This window comes from Xenopus laevis, chromosome 4S (assembly GCF_017654675.1).
Source record: "Xenopus laevis strain J_2021 chromosome 4S, Xenopus_laevis_v10.1, whole genome shotgun sequence".
Taxonomy (NCBI): Eukaryota; Metazoa; Chordata; class Amphibia; order Anura; family Pipidae; genus Xenopus; species Xenopus laevis.
Genome location: NC_054378.1, coordinates 115,227,842 through 115,254,084, shown reverse-complemented (window position 1 = coordinate 115,254,084; position 26,243 = coordinate 115,227,842). Strand labels below are relative to the sequence as shown.

At 42.3% G+C, this 26,243-nt stretch overlaps 1 protein-coding gene across 4 annotated transcripts in view; it reads left to right on the top strand.

Moving 5' to 3' along the window:
• Positions 1 to 26,243, top strand: part of LOC108715881 (cadherin EGF LAG seven-pass G-type receptor 3) — a 153,896-nt gene that overhangs the window by 54,378 nt on the left and 73,275 nt on the right. The window lies entirely within an intron of this gene.

Genomic DNA, 26,243 nt, shown 5'->3' with positions numbered 1-26,243 from the left:
TGTCTAATGTACACGAGGTAGCACGTCAGCTTAAGTCGAGCTGGGTGGGAGACGGAGTCAGCCATCTGCAGACAGTAATAAATCACTTTTTTTCCTGGCAACACTCTGGTCCCTATCCTGTATTCCTCCCTCTGGCTGTATTGCCACTCACATTGCTGACAGGCCAACTCTGGTATCTGCAGATACATTGCACACACATATATTAAACTAGGAATTGGAAACGGACGAATTGATGTGCTAGAGAATGCACAAGAGCCTAGGCACAGTCCTATTCAGTTCAGGAGAAGAGTTTAATTATTTGCTAGATAAGAAAAGCCATCAGTTATTAACCTGGGCTTTATACAATCTTAACTAACATCGTCATATGCATTCTATATTATCACTGCCTTATGATTACATACTGGCTCGGGATTGCTGAGGACATGCATCGCATTCATTAAAGAGGAGAAAGAATCAAGGAGATTACAAGATCTTGCAGAAGAGTGGGAATATGGAAATCCCATTAAATCTTCCATTTAAAGTGTCCCATGGCTCATGGAAGAGCAACAAATGTAACATGAGTATTTCTAATATCAGTGCATGGGGAAAATCCGCAATAATGAGTTTTTTTTTTTGTTACGATTAATGGCCCCCCTGAATGCAGAAGGATTTGTAGGATGTTGTGGATGACAGCCTTTGCAACTCTAGGCAACGTCTACTAAAATATTCTCTACCTGATCTTCTGTAGAACTTTGCTTTGTATGACTAGGTATCAGTGGATCTCTGCCATTAATTACACAGTGCCCCTTTTTGTGTCAGCTACCCAGACAAGAAATTATAGACTGAGGGAATGTAATTGATGCTTTGCAATCTCATCTGTATCCTTGGGCATAGAGGTAATTGATTTATTGGATCTCTTCATTTGACACGTCGTCCCTGCCAACGGTGTGCCTGCACAGTAGCTGTCATTATTCAAATTATTTTTTGATCGGAAACATGACAAACTGTAAGACAACTAGTAAATAAACTGTCAAATGTGTCACATCTTTAGCTTTGCCAATTTGCACATTTTTATTGCAAGAGTTGACACTCAGTTTAACATTCTTCCTACTTTCTGTTACACTGTTCCTTGGTGATATGACTGCATAATTTATTAAATTATTACTGACCTGTTTATACTTGTTTATTAGGAGACTTATAGAATCAGCATATAGGAATGCTTGCAAGTGTCAAAAAACCCTGACTACTATGAGCTCCACACATACTGGGGTCCTAAAGAGCAACAGTTGTTGAATACAGGAAAGTGCCTGTAGTTGGTTGTTAGGAAAACAACTGTTGTAATGGGATTGCAACCAGGGAATAGTAAGTATAATAGACTGAGATGCTGCTTATATTAGCAGTGGGGATAATAGTCTCTGAGAAGGGCACTGTGGCTGTGGGATAGCAGGTATAGTAGGGAGAGATGGTGTCTATAGTAACAGTGGATAATAGTCTCTGGGAAGGGAGTGTGACTATGGGTTAGCAGGTATAGTAGGGAGAGATGGTGCCTATAGTAACAGTGGATAATAGTCCTCTGGGAAGGGAGTGGTGGACTGTGGGATAGGCAGGATATAGTAGGAAGAGAGATGGTGCCCTATAGTAACAGGTGGGATAATAGTCTCTGGGGAAGGGAGTGGTGACTGGTGGGATAGCAGGGTTAGGTAGGGAGAAATGGTGCCTATAGTAACAGTGGGATAATAGTCTCAGGGAAGGGAGTGGTGACTGTGGGATAGCAGGTATGAGTAGGGAGAGATGATTTAGAAAGGGAGATGATGGTGCCTTTATAGTAAACTGTGGGTATTATCATAGGTCCTTGAAGAGGATGTGAATGGAAGGGATATGTAATCGGCAGGTATAGTAGGAGAAATGGTGCCTATAGTAACAGTGGGATATATAGTCTCAGGGAAGGAGTGTGACTGTGGGATAGCAGGTATAACGGAGTAGGAGAGTGGTGCCTGTAGTAACAGTGGGATAGTGAACGCTCTCCACGCGGACTAGGCGGTAGGATGACCTCGGGGGATTATGCAGTGGTATCACAGTACTGGGATTCAGTAGTAAGATGGGCAGCCTGTAGTTTACATTGTGGATAGAGTAGCGCTTAGTGAGACCAGTGAGTCGAGTGTGCGACTGGGGTTGAGTACCCGCCCCAATGCTATACCGATCACGGAAGATACTGGTGCCTATACCATATACAGTGGATCACTCATAGTAGGTCTTTGGGATAGGGAGTGACCGCTGGTAATAGCAGGTATAACTGTAGTAAGATAGTAGTGTATGGGAGACGAGAGTAATATAGGAAGGGTGTACTAGTGTGATAGGGAATATCGTCTTGTGTGAGAGGGGAGAGCTGGTGACTTGTGCGGATAGCAAGGTCTACTTCAGGGCCATGTACGTAGATAGCTTAGAGTTATGGTCTACCGGACCGTTATGAGACCGATGCGCATGTATTATTATTTAAGTAGTGGAGAGAGTGGTTGTCGATAGTGTCAGGATAATACTCGTGCCTGGGATTAGGGTGGAACTGTGGGAATAGCAGAGTATTATGTAGACTATGCTATATGTAACAGTGTGATTTAGATTTAGTCATGGGTATATGGGTAGTATGTGACTGTGGGGGATATGAGGTATGGCTCTATAGTTAACCCTCTGGGAATAGATAGTATGAGTTGTGGAGCGCAGGTTAGATGGCGTCCTATAGCCATAAAGTGTGAGATCATACGTCTCTGGGAAGGGCTGGGATAGCTGTAGGTTCTAACTGGGAAGGGACTTCGTGGACTATGGGATAGTAGGTATAGTAGGGAGAGATGGTGCCTGTAGTATAGAGAGGGATGATAGCCAATACGAAGGGCATGTAGGAAAGGGCTGTGTCTGTTGGATAGAAGCTACGGGTGCAATAAAATTTTTGTCTAAATGTTACTGAACCACTGTTGTTGTTGAATTACTTTTGAAGTCTGTGGAGGTATACTAGTTCTGAGGTATACATATTAGAGTCCTGCACGGAACCAATTTGTTAAACCCGAATTTGACCCGGACCCGCTACCCGACCCGCAAGTACTTTATCCGCAAACTGATCCGCGACCCACTGACCATCAAGAATCAGGAAGTGCTGTCATTGTAAACCGGAAGTGACATCATTAGAAGTTGGAGTGATCAGAAAAAAAGGAGTAAAACAGGATGTGCTGTTGTTGTAAACCGGAAGTGACATCATTTGAAGTAGGTGTGCTCAGAAAAAATTAGTAAAATTCGCTATTGAGAAGACCTGCAACCCGAAAAGCGACCCGCAAACCCCAAGAACCGCCGATCAGCGTCTATACCTGCTCCGGAAACTTACTGCAACCCGCAGTGTACCGCAGGTTTTTGCGGGTAACCCGCGGGTACCCGCTGAGCTGTTTATTACATCATATCACCTGGTCAATTGATATCTCTTGTTTCAAATAGAAATTTAGAAAATAAAGGCGAACATTTCCTCATTAGTATTCATAGGCAATGCTGTGGGGTAAGACAAGCGGCAGATTGATACATTTTAATCTTTTGGTGTTGAGCTGACAGTTTCCTCACTGCCAGCTGCTTAGCCTTGCCGGTGACTTTTTACAATTTCCATCTAGACCCAATCATGCATATAGGTAATGTCATCAAACTAATTGCATTTTAATATTAAATATAACCATGATCATTGTACAACTGAGGCCAGCTGTTGCATTATTGGTACATTTTCTACATAGTCTCTCATCAAAATCAATTTTATCAACTGGTTTTTTTTTCTGGTTCGAAAGAATCTTTACAGTATTAAAGGGTAACAGTGGAGCTCATTCTAAATACTAAAGGGGAGGGCATTTTTTGGGTGCTCACCTATATGTTAAAGGGATCCTGTCATCGGAAAACCTGTTTTTTTCAAAACGCATCAGTTAGTAATGCTACTCCAGCAGAATTCTGCACTGAAATCCATTTATCAAAAGAGCAAAGAGATTTTTTTATATTCAATTTTGAAATCTGACATGGGGCTAGACATTTTGTCAATTTCCCAGCTCCCCCTGGTCATGTGACTTGTGCCTGCACTTTAGGAGAGAAATGCTTTCTGGCAGGCTGCTGTTTTTCCTTCTCAATGTAACTGTATGTGTCTCAGTGAGACATGGGTTTTTACTAATGAGTGTTGTTCTTAGATCTACCAGGCAGCTGTTATCTTGTGTTAGGGAGCTGCTATCTGGTTACCTTCCCATTATTGGCTGCTGGGGGGAAAAGGGAGGGGGGTGATATCACTCCAACTTGCAGTACAGCAGTAAAGAGTGATCAGAGCACAAGTCACATGACTTGGGGCAGCTGGGAAATTGACAATATGTCTAGCCCCGTGTCAGATTTCAAAATTGAATATAAAAAAATCTGTTTGTTCTTTTGAGAAATGGATTTCAGGGCAGAATTCTGCTGGAGCAGCACTATTAACCGATTCATTTTGAAACATTTTTTTTTCCCATGACAGTATCCCTTTAAGAATGAGTGAGGGATGAGTAGGTCATTGAATAGTAAGAGAGAGTAGGTGTGGAGGTAATACAGGTATGGGACCTCTTATCCAGAATGCTCGGGACCTGGGCTTTTCTGGATAACGGATCTTTCAGTAATTTGGATCTTCATACCTTAAGTCTACTAGAAAATCATGTAAACATTAAATTAACCCAACGCTGGTTTTGCTTTCAATAAGGATTAATTATAACTTAGTTGGGATCAAGTACAAGCTACTGTTTTATTACAGGTATGGGGTATGTTATACAGAATACTCGGGACCTGGGGTTTTCCGGATAACGGATCTTTCCGGAATTTGGAGCTTCATACCTTAAAGGGGTGGGTCATCTTTAGGTTAACTTTTAGTATGTTATAGAATGGCCAATTCTAAGCAATGTTTCAATTGGTTTTCATTGTTCATTTGTTATAGTTTATGAATTATTTGCCTTCTTCTTCTGACACATTCCAAGCTTTCAGATGGGGGTCACTGACCCCATCTACAAATACTCTGTAAGGCTACAAATGTATCTTTCTATACAGGCCTCTACTATTCATATTCCAGTCTCATATTCTAATCAGTGCATGGTTGCTAGGGTCATTTGCACCCTAGCAGCCAGATTAGTGAAATTGCAAACTGGAGAGCTGCTGAATAAAAAGTTAAATAACTCAAAAACCATAAATAATAAAAAATTAAAACCAAGTGTCTCACAATATCACTCTCTACTCATACTAAAAGTTAATTTAAGTGTGAGCAACCCCTTTAAGTCTATTAGAAAATCATGTAAAAAATAAATAAACCCAATAAGATGGTTTGCTCCCAATAATGATTAATTATTTCTTAGTTTGGACCAAGTACAAAGTACTGTTTTGATATTCCGAAGGAAAAGGAAATCATTTTTAAAAAGTTATATTATTTCATTACAATGGAGTATATGGGAGACGGCCTTTACGTAATTTGGAGCTTTCTGGATAATGGTTTTCTAGATAACAGATGCCATACCTGTATTATAGAGACAAAGGAAAATTTTGAAAAGTTGTATTATTTGATTATAATAGAGTCTATGTGAGATGTCCTTTCTGTTAGAGTCCTGCAGTGGGTCGGGTACCCTGCGGTTGCAGTTTCGGGAGTGGGTATAGACGCGGGTCGACGGTTCTCCGGGTTTGCGGGTCGCGGGTCAGTCAGCGGGTCTTCTCAATAGTGAGTTTTACTCCTTTTTTTCTGATCACGCCTACTGCTAATGATGTCACTTCCGGTTTACAATGACAGCACTTCCTGTTTCTTGACGGTGAGTGGGTAGTGGATCGGGTTGCGGATAAGGTACTTGCGGGTTGGGTAGTAGGTCCAAGCAGGTAAGTATGGGGGTCCAGGTGCAGGTTGCGTGTCGGGTTCGGGTTTAACAAATTAGTTCCGCGCAGGACTCTGCTTTCTGTAATTCAGAGCTTTCTGGATAATGGGTTTCCGGATAACAGGTCCCATCCCATACCCTAAAAAGTGGGTAGTTATGTATTTGGGGAGCTGCTGATTGAGAAAGTTATATAAAACAGGAAAACACGGGGTAAAATCACTATTTACCTTACAATAAGAGTTATTTGCGAGGTGAATTTAGCCTTTAAAGCAATCAGCGGGATTATTTCATAAAGAAACTATTGCCACCCTGGAGGTCTGAAGTTTCCCCTTGCTGCTTTTTTACATTCACAGTTTTATAACACACTTATCCCCCTTTGGTTCCTTCAGATAATTTTTATTGTACTTTAAAGTGCCCCAAGTTGTATTAGGTTTTAGATGCTGTATTCATAAAATAAACTCGTTTTTATGATAATGATGATGATGATTGCTGTGTTTATTTTTACTAGTGTATTAGGTTTAGGCAGACAACATTATACCATTACGAGGCCTCCCGGAGGAATCATCGGTATTAGTAGCTGAGCTATAAAGTCTGTGGAACAATTTGCATTGGAAAAGGAGGATGCATAGCAGGTGCGGCCTTATCTCACACATTGTAGAAAAATAGCCTTTCCCATGAAACCAGTTGCATCCCGCCCAACTGATCCATTTTTCATGGGACAGTCCCGATTTCGATAGCTCAACCCGCAGTCCCGGATTGTTACTGAAATGTCACGACTTTCTCTTTGATCTCCAGTGTCTAAAACTTCATCGGCTTTTGGCAGAGAGCCAAAAATGCATGACATGTGCACTTAGATACATTTGTAAGCATTTAAGATAAGCAAAGAACCAACTGTAACAATTTAAGATAAGCAGGTCTCTTGGGGAAACTGTGACTTGCAGCTTAAAGGACAAGGAAAGTTAAACTAAATAAGTAGGTTAGAAATGTTGTACATTATGTTTTGTGCTTCTGTACCAGCCCAAGGCAACCACAGCCCTTTAGCAGTAAATATCTGTATCTCCAAAGATGCCCCAGTAGCTCCCCATCTTCTTTTCTGCTGATTCACTGCACATGCTCTGTGCTGCTGACACTTACTGAGCTTAGGGACCCACTCACAATATACAGTACACATAGAATACAAATGTCACAATATAAGGCTGATTAGTAATTAATACAGATAATTACTACATGGCAGCACAGAAACCAGTGCAATTAGCATCAGAATTTAATAATCAGCCCTGTAGCATCAGCTTATTTTACAGACCAACCTCATTTTCTGCTGGATAATTAGTGACGACCCCTAAGCTTAGCTTCTCAACAGCTGCTCAGAGCCCACTGAGCATGTGAGTGTCACAGACACTTTCCAAGATGGTGACCCCCTGTGAAGTTTGAAGTCCTGGATCATTGCTGCTATTGAGAAGTTGAAACTTTAGCCTTGTGCAATAAGTTCAGTCTATAAAATATGGCATTTTTAGCCACACACATTTTTAGGGTTTAGTTCTCCTTTAAAGGGGAACTCCGGCTTGCAAACCAAAATTTGATAAAGTGGCCCACATAACACAGAACCCCCTAATATAACCATCACAGTTACCTGTTTCTTCAAAAAGTATAAATAAATGGTATTTTCTATGCTGAAATCCAGCTGTTTAACAGTTCTTCTATTTCTGCATCATTTGAAATCCTGGCAGGGAAGGAGGGACTAAACACTGATGTTACAAATTGTATCAACTACTCCACAGCTTACAGACAGCATGCAGGAACTACATAACCCACAATGCATTGCACTGTGATGTTGGGTTCCTTATTGAAATCACATGTGCAGGGAATTGTGGGGTTGGGAGGATGCAGGCTGAGGACAGATGGCTGTTGATACAAAGTAAGAGTAGTCAGCCAGCTCAGCAAAGTAGTCAGAGAGATCAGCAGGAGAGCAGGGGGCTAGGCCTAGGGAACTGTCTGAAACCATTAAAAATCATGAAAAGTCTGCATATTTTTTAATTGATGTATATTGCAAAGTTGATTAAAATTATGTTTACTTTTCAAAAAGCTTAAGTTATGTTTTTGTGGAATTTCCCTTTAAAGGGCAATTCACCTTCATTAGCAAAACTGTAATAACACTGAAAAAAAAAAAAATGAACTCTAAACCTCCCAGAAATGTGTTCAAACTTTCCATAACTTGCCAACTTTTGTAAAAAGGATGTGGTAATTATGGGGTGTGGCCACAAAATGGGTGTGGTTCAAATATATTCACCGTGCTATGCGCAGCAAATGATTTTGTCCCTCTTTCTATTTTTCAAATTTTGGGAGATATGCAGTTGTGACATTTATAGACGGACCCTAAAAACTGTGCAGGCCGGCAGTTCTGCTGATGTACATTGCTCTTATGGCACTTTCCTTACTCTAATTTGGCTCTGTTACCCTGGCCAGCATGCATAGCAACACCACCAGTAACGTAACTAGAGGGGGGCGGGCCCTGGTGTGTGACGCACAGCTGGGCCCCCCGCCCCCCTCTGTACGTGATTTTCAGGCCGGATTACAGTGGTGCGCGAGCTGGCGGGGGGTCCTGAGGGGTGCGGGCCCTGGCCCGCTTACACCCCCTGCTCCCCCGGTAGTTCCGTCACTGAGCAACACTGGGGCCATGGACAGGTGGATTCTCTTTAGTCGGAGGGGAACTGTATAGACCAGGGGTCCCCAACCGTTTTTGGCCTGGGAGCCACATTTTTTTGCAAGGACCAGGGTGTGGGCGTCAGGGAGGGATGTGGGAGGGGGTCGGGAAGATGGTCTGGAGGGGTCAGTGATGGGGTTGGAGGGGTCAGCATTCAATCCAGTGCACCGGCAGTGGCGGAACTACCGGGGGAGAAGCGGGTGTGAGCGGGCCAGGGCCTGCACCCCCTCAGGGCCCCCCGGCAGCGCCGCACGCCACTGAAATCCCCCTGGCAGCGCAGTACGCCACTAAAATTTGGCCGTACGGAGGGGGGCGGGCCCGGCTGTGCATCACGCATCAGGGCCCGCCCCCCTCTAGGAACGCTACTGTGCACACCGGTGTCCAATTTGGGCGCGCCGGCGTTCAATTCGGCGCCCCACATTAATTGTTTTGCGCCCCACTTCAGGTCTGTCCGCAGCCCAGCGGTTGGGGACCCCTGGTATAGCCCACTATGAATGAAGCATGTGCTTGTGTGAATATACTTACCGCTACAAATGTACGTGCACTCCATTTTAATCAAATAATTAACATTTTAAAAAATAGGCTTTTTCTGCTTCCAATAAGGATTAATTATATCTTAATTGGGATCAATACAAGGTACTGTTTTATTATTATAGAGAAAAGGGGAATCATTTTAAAAAATGTGGATTATTTGGATAAAAGGGAGTCTATGGGAGATGGCCTCTCCTTAATTTGGAGCATTCTGAATAACAGGTTTCCGGATAATGGATCCAGTGTTGGACTGGCCAGGAAAACTCCTGTTGGGCCCAGTTGTCAGTGGGCCCTCATGCTGCTAAACATTTGGTCTATTTCATGGCCATTCCCTATTTCTATGTGAACAAAGAGGCTAAATAGTTGGAATAATAGATTATAGTATTGAGAGTGGGCCCAAGAGGTTTTTGGGTGGGCCCCTGTTGTCCCAGTCCGACACTGAGTGGATCACGTCCCTGTATTCATATAGGAATGATAGTTTTTATTTTTAAGCCAAGGCAGTTTGGACCCCTCCTTAGTTCACTGGCTGCTCCCATAGGGCTAGCACATGTTAATGATTTGTGGCCAAAATGACATTTGCAGGTTGCATAATAAATGTGATAAATTAACCGGCTAAAGGACATCCATAAATTACTGCTGCTACATATGGTAAAACTAACCATTATTCGGAATAAAAAACATAAATAAAATATGAAGAGACACAAGTACATCATGTACTACTTCCTGTTGAGAAGATAGTGATCGACTATAGAAGTATATAAAAGGATGTGCTAAAATCAAATTAATTTACTTCCCCTACTCTGCTTTAAACAACCACACAAAAAATGTCAAATAATTGTCTTGAACCTTGTACAAAATTACTGTAAATTCCATAATATGCAGTTGTTAGGGGGGCAATGTGTCTGACGCAACTGCAGCTAATTTACACTTTGCGTTACTTCTGGCTTTTACACCAAACAATTTTCCAGCGTCACTTTTTGGAATCTTAGGAATAATTCACACTACGGGTCCTATGGTAAATCAACAGGTACGGGAAGGCATTATAAATTAAACTATTTCATGTTTCCATTCAAAATGCCGATTCCAGCTCACCCTTAAGGATCGTTGGTCCGGGTGCACCATGCCCCGGACCCCTCGCTAGTTCACTGGATACAATTCCCAAAAGGATTAGAAATGTGAGATCTTACCCGGACTCCGTTGTGACCCAGGTGCAGCCGCCCTGAGTCTGTCGCTAAGGGAGAACGCAAAGTTGCACACACAAGAAGTTTTAGGCAACGCACTCTTCGGATCACCCAAGGAATCGCTCAGTCTTCAAATTGCTGGTAAAAGACTTTAGTTTTATTGAAGATTTAACATTTTAACAAACTGTGTAATCCTGCGCCATGAGGTCTGACGCGTTTCGTGTCACTGCACTTCATCAGAGACCTCATTTCCTCCTGGCAAATCCCTCTTTTAAACCCACTTAACCCCTCCCCAAATTCATTTGGTCATAGGTTAACCCTTCAACCATTTCTCAGATATATACAATAAAAAACAATTGTAATGTAATGTGCCTTTAAAAACAAACAGTTCATTACTCATGTTTCGATCCATTGGATATTTAATTTCCACCCAAGTTCATTGTTGTTTCCACATTCATTTAGCAAATAATCTTATAGGTTTTGTTCTTCCATGTATGATTTGTGGGACTAAAATCGATATTATAATCATTCTGATTTATTGCTACTTGTGTACACTTATCTATGTATTTCTTTCTCTTCTCCCCACATATATATCAATTTATTATAATATAAATAAAGTATCAATTGAATTAAATTAAATTAAATATCCATGGTTCCAAATCTCCAAAAAGGCTTTTCATTTCTCCATTTCATCATTTTCGTTCAAATGCCCTTGTTCAATTAAATATTGTAAATATGTTGCAGTAAAAAAGTTACAATCTTAAATGCCAGAACGGACGTAATTACTTCATACAAAGAGTCAATTCATTTGTTTAGATTCATTCACTTGTAAATATCTAGCGATTCCATACAAAATATCTCTTGTTTACATAAAGATTTAGAAGTAGCAGCTAATATCAAACACTGAATTTAGGCCCCTAGGCTGTCTCGTACACAACTTAAAAATCCATTTGGCCTCTGCCTTTAATAGTTTCGCCTGTAGGTCCCCTCCTCTTGGGCCCAAAGTCACTCTCTCTATACCCTGAACCGAAACGAACCGCAAATCCCCATCGTTGCAGCTTCTAAAGTGTCTAGAGACTGGGGTTCTATCACTGCCCGATCTAATGGTGTTGAGGTGTTCCCTAATTCGACTTTTGAGACTTCTCATTGTGCATCCCACATACTGCACTCTACACTTCTTGCAGGTAATTAAATACACGACCCCACTCGTGTTGCAATTTATATAGCTTCTTATCTGAAATGTTTCATTTGTGACACTGCATTCAAAATCTTTAGATAGCTGAATAACACCACAGGTCAAGCAGCGTTTAGATCCACATCTATACATTCCTAGACTTTGAAGCCAGGTCTTTGGCTTGGAGTCCGATTGAAATAGACTCGGCGCCAAGGCCATTCCAAGTGTAGGTGCCTTCCGGGCCACTACCCGGACCCCTGGTTCAAGTATTTTCTTAAAAGTTCTGTCCCCATATAACACCGGTAAATGTTTCAAAAATATATTTTTAATCTGGTTATACTGGGTACTGTGTGTCATACTTATAGTGATTTTTTGTTGTTCCTCATGTTCCCATGGGGCTGTCCCTCCGGGTCCACGACCCCTTACACTTTTCTTTCTACCACTCGTGATCAAGTCTCCCCTTTCCATCTTGAGGGCTGACATAAAAGCATCCTGTAATATTTTCATGTCATATCCTTTAGATAAAAATCTGTCACGCAATTTACAGGATTCTTCTATGTATTTTTCTTCGGTACTGCAATTCCTGCGCAAGCGCAGGAATTGCCCCCTCGGGATCCCCCTATTGAAATGTCTCGGGTGGCAGGAATCTGCCCTTAATAGGGAATTTCCCGCACAAGGTTTCGTATAAACTGTGGTAACAATCCTGCTCCCTTCAGTGTATATCAGTAAGTCAAGGAAGGTGATGGTCTCCCTATTGTACAAGCTGGTAAATCTTAAATTTAACGCTTCATTATCCAAACTTTTCACAAAGCTGTTAAAGAGTTCACCATCACCTGCCCAGATAAACAATAGGTCGTCCATGAAACGCCTATATAGTACAACATTATTCAGAAGGGGATTTTCACCTTCAAACACGTGGGTCTCTTCCCACCAACCCATGTAAAGGTTGGCGTAAGTGGGCGCAAACCGTGCCCCCATCGCTGTCCCACGTGTCTGAAGGTAAAAGGAATTGTCAAACTACTTCTGGCTTTCAAAAAATTCTTGCACTTGTTTCTTAAGGTGGCCATACACTATAAGATCCGCTCGTTTGGCAAGGTCGCCAATCGAGCGGATCTTAACCCAATATGCCCACTAACGGCTGGGCCGAACAATCGAATTACAATGCTGCGAATAGCCGCCGACAGGTCGCAGGACCACATCAACTAGCCAATGCGGTGCTGGATCGCTAAAAAAAAATCAAACTTGACCGATCGATATCTGTCTGATTTTTGGCCTGATATCGATCGGGAAAACCCGTCTTGAGCCCCCACGCATGGGCAGATAAACTGCCGAATTGGTCTAAAGGACCTTTAATCTGCCCGTGTATGGCCACCTTTAGGCATGAATGATTGGTGGCGATTGGCACAGGGCGCTGTGGGAACCCTGGAGATAATGCTGCCTTCAGAGGTGGCAGCTCCATTTTTCCCTTCAGGGTTGGACTGGGCTAATGAAACACTAGGAAAACACCCAATGGGCCCAATGGCTCATGCCCACCCAGGTCTGCTCCCCCTACTGCTACACCAGCCCTTCCCCAGCGCCGTTTCTGAGGCGGCTCCTGCAATGCCGCCCCCCCACACCGACTTACCTGTCGGCGAGGGGAGGCAGGAACACGATTGTGGAGAGCGCAATTGCGCTCTCTCGCAATAGCGCAGCCGAATTTCCGGTTTAAAAACCGGAAATTCGGCTCTTAAAGGTGCAGGAGCGGCTTTTTGCCGCCCCTGGAATCCTGTCTGGCGCTGCCGCCTGAGGCGAGCGGCTCAGCTCGCCTCATTGGCGGAGCGCCCCTGCCCTTCCCTCACCCAGATCGGGGCTCAAGAAAGAAGTGCAGTCCGCACTGGGCTGCGGCGGGGAAGGGGGTGGCTGGCTGGTGCTGTATGGAGGAGCTACAGGTGGCAACTAGGGGGGGGGGCCCACAGGCAGCAGCCCCAATGGGCTCCAGCCACCCCAGTCCAACACTGTTGCCCTTGTGTCAGTAGGCTCACTTTGCTCAGTTTGGAACAGGAGGTAGGACATCATGATTGGCACTAAGAACACCTTCTGATGCAAGAACCTTTAATGAGCAGGGTTTTTGTGCACCGACTGTGGACAAATTTGCATGACAATAAATGCCCTTGCAGTCATAAATGACCCCTTATGTGCATTTGAGATTTTGGTTTGGTCTCCTGGTTAGAAGACTTACCAATGCCTGTTTGATTGTTGATCGGTGGGAAACCTTTATGTATTTCTAGGGGCCCATAGGGGTTAATCTGCCCCTGTGGCTTTAAGGCCCTACCCTTTTCCTTAGTTACTAGGCAAAAGCCTATGTATCCATTTGAGTTTAAGCTCAGTGTTATTGTCCTAGAGGTGTAATGACAACTTCCTGCCACACTGAAATATAGTCGGGGACCAGGAAACCCTGTGAATTAGGTTTAGCTATAGAAGGGCAGACTTGTATAGTCTCTCTAGGAGAGAAAGGTAGATATGTAAAGAGAAAGAGCAGTTGAAGCTCCAACAAGGATTTGCAGCAGGGAGTAGCTTCCCAGAGGCTCTGTGTGTTGCCTCCAGCGCCCGGCCATCATTGAAGAGGGTGTTAGGTTAGCTGTCAGCTTGCAATTGCCCATTACTTGATGTGACTGTGTGTCATGTGCTAACACCTCATCTGTGTACGTGAATAAACCTGGGGATATTGTTTTAGGACTAATAAACAGTTCTTTGTTTGCATCATAAGAACCTCCTGGCGCCCAATCATTTTGCATATTTTGTATGCACGGTAGCCTGAGTGTTGTAGTTGCACTACACCTTAGAGGGAATGCTTCCACTTAGTGAAGGCCCTGATCCTGATGTGTGAGTCCAAATGTAACCATGCTCTGCTCGACCAGCTGTAAAGTGAATATCTGTGGTGTGGATAGCCCAGATTGGCGTTTCATATTCTTATCTTTTCCTTTTTAAAATGATATCGATTTCTTTGCTCAGAAACTGATTTTGAAAAGTAAATGTGCCTCACTTTATCCCCTTAGTGATTTTGTTCTGCCCAGCTGAACACGAGGAAGGCCAATAGCAACATCAGGAGAGTTCCCCTGCTGAGGCCAAGTCATTTATTGGATTCCTCCTGCCTTGTCATTTATTCATTCCTCACCCTCCAGCTGCTCTAGAATAACAACCCCCCACCCACCAACAAAATCCCCAGATGGTACCAAACTACTGGGGGTTGCTGGAAGATGCAGCTGGAGAACTGAGCACTGAATATCTCTTGTTTGGCTGATAAAAGAGACCTGCCCTTTGTTGAGATTAAGGTGCAACTGGGTACAACAATGATCATGCAAAACGTAGAGTAGAACAGCAGATCAATAGACATCTTGTACCTGGATTATTGGATAATGTTGATCAAAGTAATGTCAGTAGATGGTTGTTCTGTGGAATCCTGCATCCCCCCTTTCCGTTCTGTGGGACCCTGCGCTGCTACCTCTACTCTTGTCAATCTCACTTACAGTGGCTAATTGGATGCTTTGTGGAGTTTCTCCGCTTGTCATAAGGGCATGCCCCACTAGAGGTTTGACATTTTGGTTGGACTTAATTGGCATTTAATATACTAATCTTTTAATTATTTTTCCCAGGGAAGGGGCTTATGTGCATTAATCCATCCAGTGAGCCCTTCTGATGTCTTTAGAAGAGGTTCACTGAATTCTTGCCAACTTTACAGCAAGGAGCTTCTACCTGAGGTTCTCCAGCATTTTGCTTAAAGGAGAATTCAACCCTTTAAGAATAAAATCCGTATCACCCACCACACAGAGACCCTCCCTCCTCCCCCCAGGGAAATGCCCCATACTTTATGCTTACCACTCGGCACAGATTCTGGCATCGGAGTTCCACACAGCCAAGCTAAGTGGGAGATCAGCATGTTGGCATACGCACAATTGGAGCAATTTGCCGGTTTGCAACAACTGTGCATACGCCGAAACTCACGAAAATTGCCGAAGCGCCAGACACGAAGACCCGGAAGATGGCTGTGGTGACCCCGACCCCAAGATGCAGAGTGTGGGCAGTGATGTGGAGATAGGCAGGGCAGAGCTATACAGTGGAGAGCAGCGAACATAGACTAAGGGGGGCAGAAGACAAGTACCTGCCCAGCGCCCCCCTATCATTGCACTCAAGGCAGATGCCTCTTCTGCCTACCCCTAGTTGTGACCCTGTTCTCTCCCCCACACAGTCTATTATGTAAAAGAAAGTGCCCCATTTGAAAACCTGAGCTAAAAATGCAGAGCAGCGCAGCAGTAGTTCCCGGATGCCATCTTCTGTCCATTACGGTACTCTTAGGAGTAATTCACAAAAGTGGTGATATTGAGACAAAATAAAAGTGGAAATAAAAACGTTGGATTTCCCACCAAACTCACAAACCTCTATCTTCACTTTTGTGAATTTTTCTATTAAACAGACAGTTTTCATATTTTGTCTTTGGCACAACATTTTGCTGGGGTTCTGGTGTATAGGTAGTTACGCCACCAAATATTCCCCAAATCCTTTACACTATATGTGCCAGCTCTCCTGGAAAGGTTTCCACTAGGTGTGTGCACATTGGTGTGGGTTTTGTTCCATTCCACAAAAGCATTAGTAACGTTTGGCACAGATGCCTGGCTTACAGTCAACATTCCCACAGTTGTTCTTTTGGGTTGAGGGTAGGTCTCTGTGAAGGGCAGTCAAGTTCTTCCACTACCATTTCAGAAAATCCATTCTGTAAGGATCTTGTATGTACATAGGGGAGTTAGTGTGCTGAAACAGAAATGAGCCTTCCCCAAGGTACGACACACAGAATTGTGAAGAATTTAATTGTACTGTAGCATTAAAGGAGAAGGAAAATCATCCTGCACTTGGGGGTGCCAAATGTTAGTCACCCCTAGGGATTGTATATACTTACCCGAAACCCTGGGTCGGTGCTCCTATCAGCAGAAAACTGCACCGGCCCGGGATTATACCAGTGAGCACCACAGATCGATCCTCTTCCGTCTTCCTCTTTATTCGCGTGGCTTCGCATGTGCAACAGAACGAAAAGCCGAACTTTAACTAAAAGGTCGGCTATTTCGTTTAACTGCGCATTCGTTTGCCCCAGGAAATTTGGAGCAAGAAGAAGCCGGAAGAGGATCGCTCCATGGTGCTCACTGGTATAACCCCGGGCTGGTGCATTTTTCTGCCGATAGGAGCACCAGCCTGGGGTTTTAGGTAAGTAAATACATTCACTTGGGGGTGCCATACATTTGGCACACCTTAGTGCTAAACGACTTTCCTTATCCTTTAGGGTTTAATTTTAGTGGAAATTGGGACACCATGAAATAGACCTCCAGACTATTATTACTCCATCCATGTTAGAGCAGGCATTGACAAGCTTCAGCCCTCCAGATGTTGGGGAACTACAATTGCCAACATCCCCTATCGCCTTTAGGCCCAACACACATGAATAGCATTAGACTGATGCTCTCAGGACTGAGTCAGTCTGATCTGTTCTTATGTGCTGCATCTGGGAAGTACTTGGGCTGGGCTGCTGCAGTCTTGGTTCTCAGGGATGCACGGGACCTCCCGGTGCATGCTGCCTGCAGTACCATGCGTAGATCCTGGAAATATGCTCTGCTGTGTTAGAAGCGAACGTGCAGCCCACCAAACGTATTGAGAAGGTAGAGCGACCGGTTGGCTTTAGCTTAAATAAAGTGGCAACAATCTAGCCATGATATAGTTTACTATAGGCCAATCAGGTTGCTATCTAGCTTATTGCAGACCAATCGGATCTTTAACACACATCCTATGATGTATTTTTTTTCTGCCTAAATTCCTTATCCATTACTTCTCTTTAGCGTTTACTGAGATGCTCCTATTAACCCTTTAGCTCAAAGCTTCCCAACTGGAGACATACAGGCTGCCTGCGGCCCTCCAGAGTGATTTTTATGGCCCCAGCCTTTCTCAAAAGCTCCATAAACAGGTTTCACATCATTATATTAATATAGAAAATGATTCACCTATGCATATTAGTCATTATCGATTATTACTGGGTGCTTTAATAAAACACTGCTCATAAATTCCCCATTAAAGGGGTGGTTCACCTTTAAGGTCACTTTTATTATGTTATAGAATGGCCAATTCTAAGCAACTTTTCAATTGGTTTTCAATATTTATTTTTTATAGTTTTATAGTTATTTATCTTTTTCTTCTGATTTTTATCAGCTTTCAAATGGGTGTCCCTGTCCCCTTCTAGAAACCAATTGCTCTGTAAGGCTACAAATGTATTTATTGTTACTTTTTATTACTGATCCTTCCATTCAGACTCTCTCCTATTCATATTCCAGTCTCTTATTCTAATCAATGCATGGTTGCTAGGGTAATTCAGGCCCCAGTTACCAGATTGCTTAAAAAGCAAATTGTAGAGCTGCTGAATTAAAAAAATGAAATAACTCAAAAACCTTCAATAATAAAAAATGAAAACAAATTGCAAATTGTCTCAGAATATCCTTCTCTACATCATATTAAAAGTTATCTCAATGGTGAACAGCCCCTTTAAACCCAGCAGTAACTTGTTAGAACAAGCTGTCACTACGATCACTACTAAAGATATATAGTCACAAATTTCTCAGCCATCCCGGAGGGGAAGTGGTGCCTTTCCACTCCAGCGTTACTGTAACCGAGTATAAATTCCCTGAGAAATAGCGTCCAATTGATTGTACCCACTCAGGGAAGGACATTAGCTCTGTGGGGTTAGTGGAAGGCCAATTGCCTCTTTCCTGCTGAAATCATTAATTGCTCTAATGTGGAGCTGGCTGCCTTCCTTGGCCTATGACTTTGTCCAGCTCTGCTATTCATTACCCCAGGAAATGCTATCATATTGCAGTAATACAGAGATTTTGCCAAGAAAACATCCGTTTAGAATATTTTCGAGAGCGAGGAATGTAAGTGGCCGATGTAATGAAATTCTGAAGAACATTGTAAGTCCCCCTTTGTCTGTGTTGCAATTATTTGCTTATTAGCTCATTTCACGATTGGCAGTAATATAGTTATAATTGCAAGTCAGATATTAATGCTCTTCCTCTCGAAAATTACACTCCGTACTTCCTTCAGGAATGATTCCTTTAATTGTGTTATAATGGCAAATACTCAGCTACATTTTTTCTTTTTTTGCCTCAAAACAAACAAATAAACATAAATATTGCTCATTTCTTTCTCATTTACATATTCTTTATGTTCAGTATGTGGGAGAGCTCTAACTGGAGCTAAACTGGAGTAAAGCTGGTTACGCACAGAAAGAATCACTCATTTGCTGTGGTCTCCAGACAAGAGTGGTCACTTACCTGTCACTGGAAAGTAAATGACAATTAATGTGTTCTTTGCCTAATTTCACCAACGAGACAAAGCGGGGTAATCCAATCATTTAACTCATGTAGAAGGACATCATCAATAGGGACCTCACCTAAAAGCATTTACAAATCTAGTTGGCCTGGCAGGCCATGGTATGATGTCTATTTACTGGCTCATTTACAAGCTCAGCCACCCTCCTAGTACCACTTAGTTTTGCCATTGCGTTGTCTATTGACCCTAGGGAACCCTGGAGCTAAGGTGCCGCTAATTCCAGGGTTCCCAGAATGGATTGTGTCAGTAGGTACTCCATAAAATCACGTGCAACTGCCATTTGTAGCAACGTGCACCAAAAGTGATACAATCCAAATTTTTAACAGCGCATGCACTGATTGGTTACGGCAAAAAGCTGTGCTGACGCGCATGCTCAAGTGCGCACACGACCGGTGACGTGGTTGGGGTAGGAAGAGTAGGCACGTGCCTAGGGCACAAAGCTGAGGGGGCGCCAGGCACGTACCTGCTCTGTCGCCTACCCCGTGTCCGGTCCCGTCTCTCCTCGGCTGGCACTGGCATCTTCAGCGTAAATGCGCTTCTGCGCATGCGCGCACACATTTCGCGCATTCGCACTGGAGCTCACTTTCGTGCATTCGTACTTGAGCTCACTTTCGTGCATGCGCACTGGAGCGCACTTTCGCGCATGCGCAGTCGAGCGCGCACAGAGCCAGCACCTTGGCCTGCCAGGCTGCTTAGGGCGCCTGGCCAGGAGACCATGAGGCAGTAGCCCTCAGGGTCTGGAGGGAGACCCTGAGGCAGAAGCCCCGGGAAGAAATCCAGGTGGTGGATCTGGGACGCTGGGCCCACTAGAGCTGGGGGCCCACCAGGTTTTTTCCCGGCTTCCCACTGGCCCAGTCCGGCTCTGCATAGGGGCCTGGCCATAAATAGATAATAATTGATATTTAGGGACAGAAGCTTGGTTGAAACAGGTCGAACATCTCTTATTTGAGAAGTGTCTCTCCCCAACTTAGGGGCCCCAGCCATGAGCAGAGAATAATTAATATTTAGTGACAGAAACTTAGCCTTTCCAAAAAGACACTATGGGGCATATTTATTATGCTGTGTGAAAAAAAATTCACTGAAAAAAACTGTGTCAAATTCTGTGTGAAATAATTGCCCATTTGTTGCAGCATACCCCAGAAGTGATACAATTCCAATTGTTATTTATTAGCTTGCACTAGTGATGGGGAAATAAATTTGCCAGGCACAAATTTGTGGCGAATTACCGTGTTTCACTGCCAGCGAATAAATTTGCGAAACTGCTGCAAAATTTGCCAGTGCGCCTCTTTTGCATTTCATGTGTATTTCTACTGGATAAGTTTGTTTATGACTATTAAATAAGTAACACAAAGTTGTCTTTTATTTATGTGAAACCATTGGGATTCCAGAAGAAGTGCTTTCTAGCCGTGCCATCTGCTGTGCTGGCATCAAAGCCTTCCTCTCTTTTTTTCTGACCGTTTGAGAAGACATGTAAGTTCCTCATTGCGGTTCTGGACCGATGCTCTGTTCTCCCACATGTCCTGGCTTTGCTGCCTGGGGAGGTGCTGGTTAATCTCTCATCTCTCAGAAAACAATGTTTGGCAGACGCATTACGTTCCACCGTATGCCCAAGAAATTACTTCCTCTGGGTATTCATAAAGTGTTGTGCCAGCTCAGCCGGAAGCAGGGAGGAAATCTAATAACTCTCCCTGAAGAGTCCATCGGAATCATTTCCACCTCGGGCATAAACAAGTGTTTGTTCTGTGCATTGTTTGCTAGTAGCTGGTGGAGCTCCTTATGAACGATTCCAGCCTCGCCGAAAATAAGAGCAGGCAGACGCATTATCTGTTCTAGTCGATGCCAAGTACAGGAGAGAACTGTTTCTCTTTCGGAGAATTAAGTTTAAATGATAGGTATGGGATCCATTATCCAGAAACCCATTATCTAGAAAGTTCTGAATTACAGAAAGGCAGTCTCCCTTATCAAAGGATCTGCCCATGGAGGATTTCAATGGACACACTCCGAAAGGTGTTGCAATAATGTAGAATATGGAATCTTTCCACCTAAAAATAATAATGATAGAAAGTATTGTCTACTTGTATATAATTATAACTTCTCTTTTAGAAAACTTTCTGTTGGTAGCCTTCCCAAAAATTCCTTGGCCATTATTGCCCTGTCACACCTCTTATTAATTGTGCAGTGTATTGGAGAGGTTTCATTTCAGAGTTATTAGGCCTCATTCACTGCAACAGGTCACAAAATTGGTCACAGTCATTGCTCACAGTAACGCCATTCACTGAAGGTACTTGGGTCCATGTGCTTCCCTATAGTGGTGCTTGCCAGTGCGTCCATCCCGCCTCATCTTTTGAAAGTGAAATAACTCTGCATTTCTGCTGAAAAACATGGCAACATGGCATGTGTTTGGAATTGCAACAGTTGTTTACATGCAGCAATTGTTATAGGGGAGGTGCTGTTATTTTTGCACCTTGTTGTAAAGCTGAACGGTTGGCAGTATAGGCCAGAAGAGGTACTGCAAGTGACTATACCTTCCAAAGCTTTATAACCATGGTAATGATGATAATATTTGGCTGAAGTATTTCTAGGAAACGGCATCAATTATGATCAGCTGAATAAGCTTTATAATGTATTTATTTGGGGAAAAAGTGTTAGAGCAATACTTTAATGGGCTGTGGGTGAAAGTCAAGGAAGTAGATGGATGCAGTGTAATTATTTGGGGAATAAAAGTGTAAGAGGAGTAATACTTACCCTTTAAAGGGTGGTGGGTGAAAGTCAGGGAAGCAGATGGATGCAGTGTAATTATTTGGGGCATAAAAGTGTAAGAGAAGTAATACTTACTCTTAAAAGGGTGGTGGGTGGAAGTCAGGGAAGAAAATGGATACAGTGTAGTTATTTGGGGAAAAGCGTAAGAAGAGGAATACTTACCCTTTACAGAGTGGTGGGTGATAGTCAGGGAAGCAGATGGATACAGTGTATTTATTTTGGGGAAAAAGTGTAAGAGAAGTAATACTTACCCTTAAAAGGATGGTGGGTGGAAGTCAGGGAAGCAGATGGATACCGTGTATTTATTTGGGGAAAAGTGTAAGAAGAGGAATACTTACCCTTTAAAGGGTGGTGGGTGATAGCCAGGGAAGCAGATGGATACAGTGTATTTATTTGGGGAATAAAAGTTTAAGAGGAGTAATATTTACCCTTTAAAGGGTGGTGGGTGAGAGTCAGGGAAGCAGATGGATTTTTTCTACAGGAGCCAATAGTGAAGTGGGAGAGGAGACAAGATACGAGGGCAGCGGCTGTGACACAGGAAAGTAAGTACATTGGTCTGTTGGTGCCCTGTAGGTAGTTTTCTTATTAATATATTAAATTAACTTGTTGGAGTCTGTGTCTGAGCTGCAGGCAGAATATTATTGCCTGAATAGCAATTCACTCACTTCTACAGGACAGTTATAATCCGATTTCCACTTAAAGAGACAGAGTATTGTGTCACATACAGGGAACCAAGTGGATTTTACTAACTGCAACACAGAAAATGTTTTGCCAAGGATTATTTAGGTTGAAGCAGAGAGTTCCCTACTCAGAGCTGCGAAATATGTTGGCTCTATATAAATACATGTTAATAATAATAATAATAATAATAATAATACTCTTGGGCCCCCATTATAATAGGGACACCTGAGGGAAAATATTCATAAGTGCAGAAAGGATATGGTTTAGATATTTTTCATAGGATGTCCAGCCTGAAGCCCTACAGCTGCTATTGATCTGTAGGAAGTTGTAGTTCAACGACAGCTGGAGGGTTTCAGGCTGCATATCCCTAAATGATATATATTTTTTCCCCTTCTAAATGTATTTTTAGTACAGGTATGGGACCTGTTATCCAGAATGCTCAGGACCTGGGGTTTTCTGGATGACGGAACTTTCCATAATGTGGATCTTCATACATTAAAGGGGTGGTTCACCTTTAAGATAACTTTTATTATGCTATAGAACAGCCAATTCTAAGCAACTTTTCAATTGGTTTTCATTATTTATTTTCTATAGTTATTTGCCTTTTTCTTCGGAACCTTTGCAGCTTTCAAATGGGCGTCGCTGACTCCTTCTAAAAAGCGAATGCTCTGTAAGGCTACAAATGTATTGTTATTGTTACTTTTTATTACTGATCCTTCTATCCAGACCCTCTCCTATTCATAGTCCAGCCTCTTATTCCAATCAATGCATGGTTGCTAGGGGAATTTGGACCCTAGTTACCAGATTGCTTGAAATGCAAATTGATGAGCTGCTGAATTAACATCTAAATAACTAAAAAAACCTTTAATAATACAAAATGAAAACAAATGACAAATTGTCTCAGAATATCACTCTCTACATCATACTAAAAGTTATCTCAAAGGTGAACAACCCTACTAGAAAATCATTTAAACATTAAATAGACCCAATAGGCTGGTTCTGCTTCCAATAAGGATTAATTATATCACAGTTGGGATCAAGTACAAGTTACTGTTTTATTATTACAGAGAAAAAGGGAATCATAATTATGATATAGTGAATAAAGTACCCCCTCTTGTAAAATATAAGGATATTATAAGTTACCAAGGAGTTTCTTTTCATACAGGTCATGAAACTCCGAGGTAACTTCTAATATCCTTATATTTTTCAACTGGGGGTACTTTATTTATTATAATACACACGTTTCAGCGAGTCATGTGACAGAAATGACATCAAAACTCACAGTTTATAACTGATGACATCAGAACTCACTGTTTATAAGGATATAATTTACAAGATATTCATGGCTTTTGTGTATTATATATATATATATATATATATATATATATAGATATATATATATATAGATATATATATATATATAGATATATATATATATATAGATATATATATATATATAGATATATGTTAGGGATTCGGCTCCGGATTTGGCCTTTTGTCGGCCGAACCCTTCTGCCAGGCCGAACCGCATCCTAATTTGGATATATGCAAATTAGGGACGGGAGGGAAATTGAGTGACTTTTTGTCACAAAACAAGGAAGTAAAAAATGTTTCCCCCTTCCCATCCCTAATTCGCATGTGCAAATTAGAATGCGGATTCGGTTTGGTATTCGTCCGAATCTTTAGCGAAGGATTTAGGGGTTCGGCCGAATCCAAAATAGTGGATTCGGTGCATCCCTTATATATAAATATATATGTGTATATATATATTGTACTGTATATTAGACTTAAGACAGAAAAAAGGTGGACGCAGCCGAAACATCAGTTCCACCTCTAAATAAATGTTCACTTTTTTTAAGTCCTGTGAGTGTGGTATTTTGATCCTTCGAGTCATATATATAAATAATGTGTGGACAGGACCCCATTCAGGACATGCGTCAGGAGTGTCAGATGAGGCTAGGAGCAAGGGAGGACTCACCAAAAACATGGGGCCCAAAGGCCACCCAAAAACTGGGGTGATGTACATGGCTTGCCCAAGCTGCACTCTACACCCTGCAAAGCCAGCACTAGGGGCAAAATTGCTTCCATTATGGCAGTAAGCCCTTAGCATCCAGCATGTGTGACCCCTTTCATTGGTTGTCATTGTTTTATAGTTTAATATGTTAAGAAGATCGGTGAAGGGTCCTGGGTGTTAAGTAGCCCAAACGAACAATCATATATATACAATATTTAAGTCTACTTGGGTAACTCAATATAAAAGCTTCTGTTCCTGGTCAGGAGGTATGAATGTATATTGTGGGATGCTATACAACAGTTGGCTGCTGGGTTTACATATTTTTCCTGTGCATGAAAGATGTATGTCAGGTGCATATAGACAAATGTATCCAGTCCCATGAGAAGCTACAGATATGTGCCAAATTGCATTACATTGCATATATATGTGACTGTTCCAGCAGGCCATTTGTCACTGTGACAGTAATAAAGAGACAATTGTGTTTAGATGCAACAGTACAGGACTGTCTGGTAGACTGTCTCCTATGTAGCAGCCAGCATAGAACTCCCATAGACCACCCCAAAGGGGTGTTTACACAGATTTATTCATACCTCCCAACTGTCCCGTTTTTAGAGGGGCAGTCCCTTTTTTGATAGCTCAACCTGCAGTCTCTCATTTGTACTGGAAAGTCCCATTTGTCTCTGCACTGAACAGCCAGAAAAAGAAACAATGTTTCTAACTTAATTGGCTTTTGGCAGAGAGCCCAGAACAGCCACAACAGAAGATAAGATACATTTAGATAAACAAATAAGAAATTGTAACAATATAACAGGTCCCTTGGGAAAAGTTAGACTGACAGCTTAAATGGCAATTCACCTTCATTAGTGAAACTGTAATAACTGGAAAAAAAAACCACAGAAATATGTTCAAACTTTTATAACCTGTGAAATTTTGTAAAATGAACATGGTAATTAGGGGGTGTGGTCAAAACATTTGTCATGCTACGTTCGGCAACTTTTTTGTCCCTCTTTTGATTTCCAGAATATATGGAATAGCGGAATAGCTGAAGTTGTAATACGGCCATAGTTATCCCTAATGGTTCTCTTGCACTGGCTCCTTCTTGTTTATTAGACTCCTACCTGGAAATGTTTTTTTTCAGTAACGGGGTAATTTAATAAAAGTCGGTAACGGAAAAACTATTCGCAATGCGAAAAGTTATGCCTTTGTGCGAACAAATTTTTCTTTGTGCAAATTTAATATAGCTTTTGCGGAAACAGTTTAGCAACAGTGGAAGACCATTTGTGAATTTTATAGTTTGCGCCAATGCGCAGTCAGTGTAATAAAACTTCTTACTGAAAAAGTCGTTATGTTTGCTCCAAAAGATTACGACACCTTCAAGCACTTCTTAAGAGCGCGCAATTACAATTTGCAATGTAATAACAGTTTAAGGAACAATATTACATTGCGAGATGTGGATTTTTATTCTTATTGGTGCGAATTGTTTTGCTCTTTGCGACTTTTATTACATTCCACTGGAAAAGTCAAAATAGGAGCATGCCATGATGATGATGACAAGCAGTGGTGGAATCATTTCTGGGAATATTTCCGCTGCAATAAGTTTGTCGACTTATCATCTGATATCCAACTGGATCAAACTGTCCAAACCTTGAGTTGACATATTATGCCCAGAACTGACGAACTGCCCAGCCCAATCTGGGCCAATTTAATGGGATTCTGTCATGATTTTTATGATGTAGTTTTTATTTCTAAATTACCCTGTTTACATTGCAAATAATTCACTCTACAATATAAAATGTCATTCCTGAACCAGCAAGTGTATTTTTTTTAGTTGTAATATTGGTGTGTAGGTGCATCTCAGGTCATTTTGCCTGGTCATGTGCTTTCAGAAAGAGCCTGCACTTTAGGATGGAACTGCTTTCTGGCAGGCTGTTGTTTCTCCTAC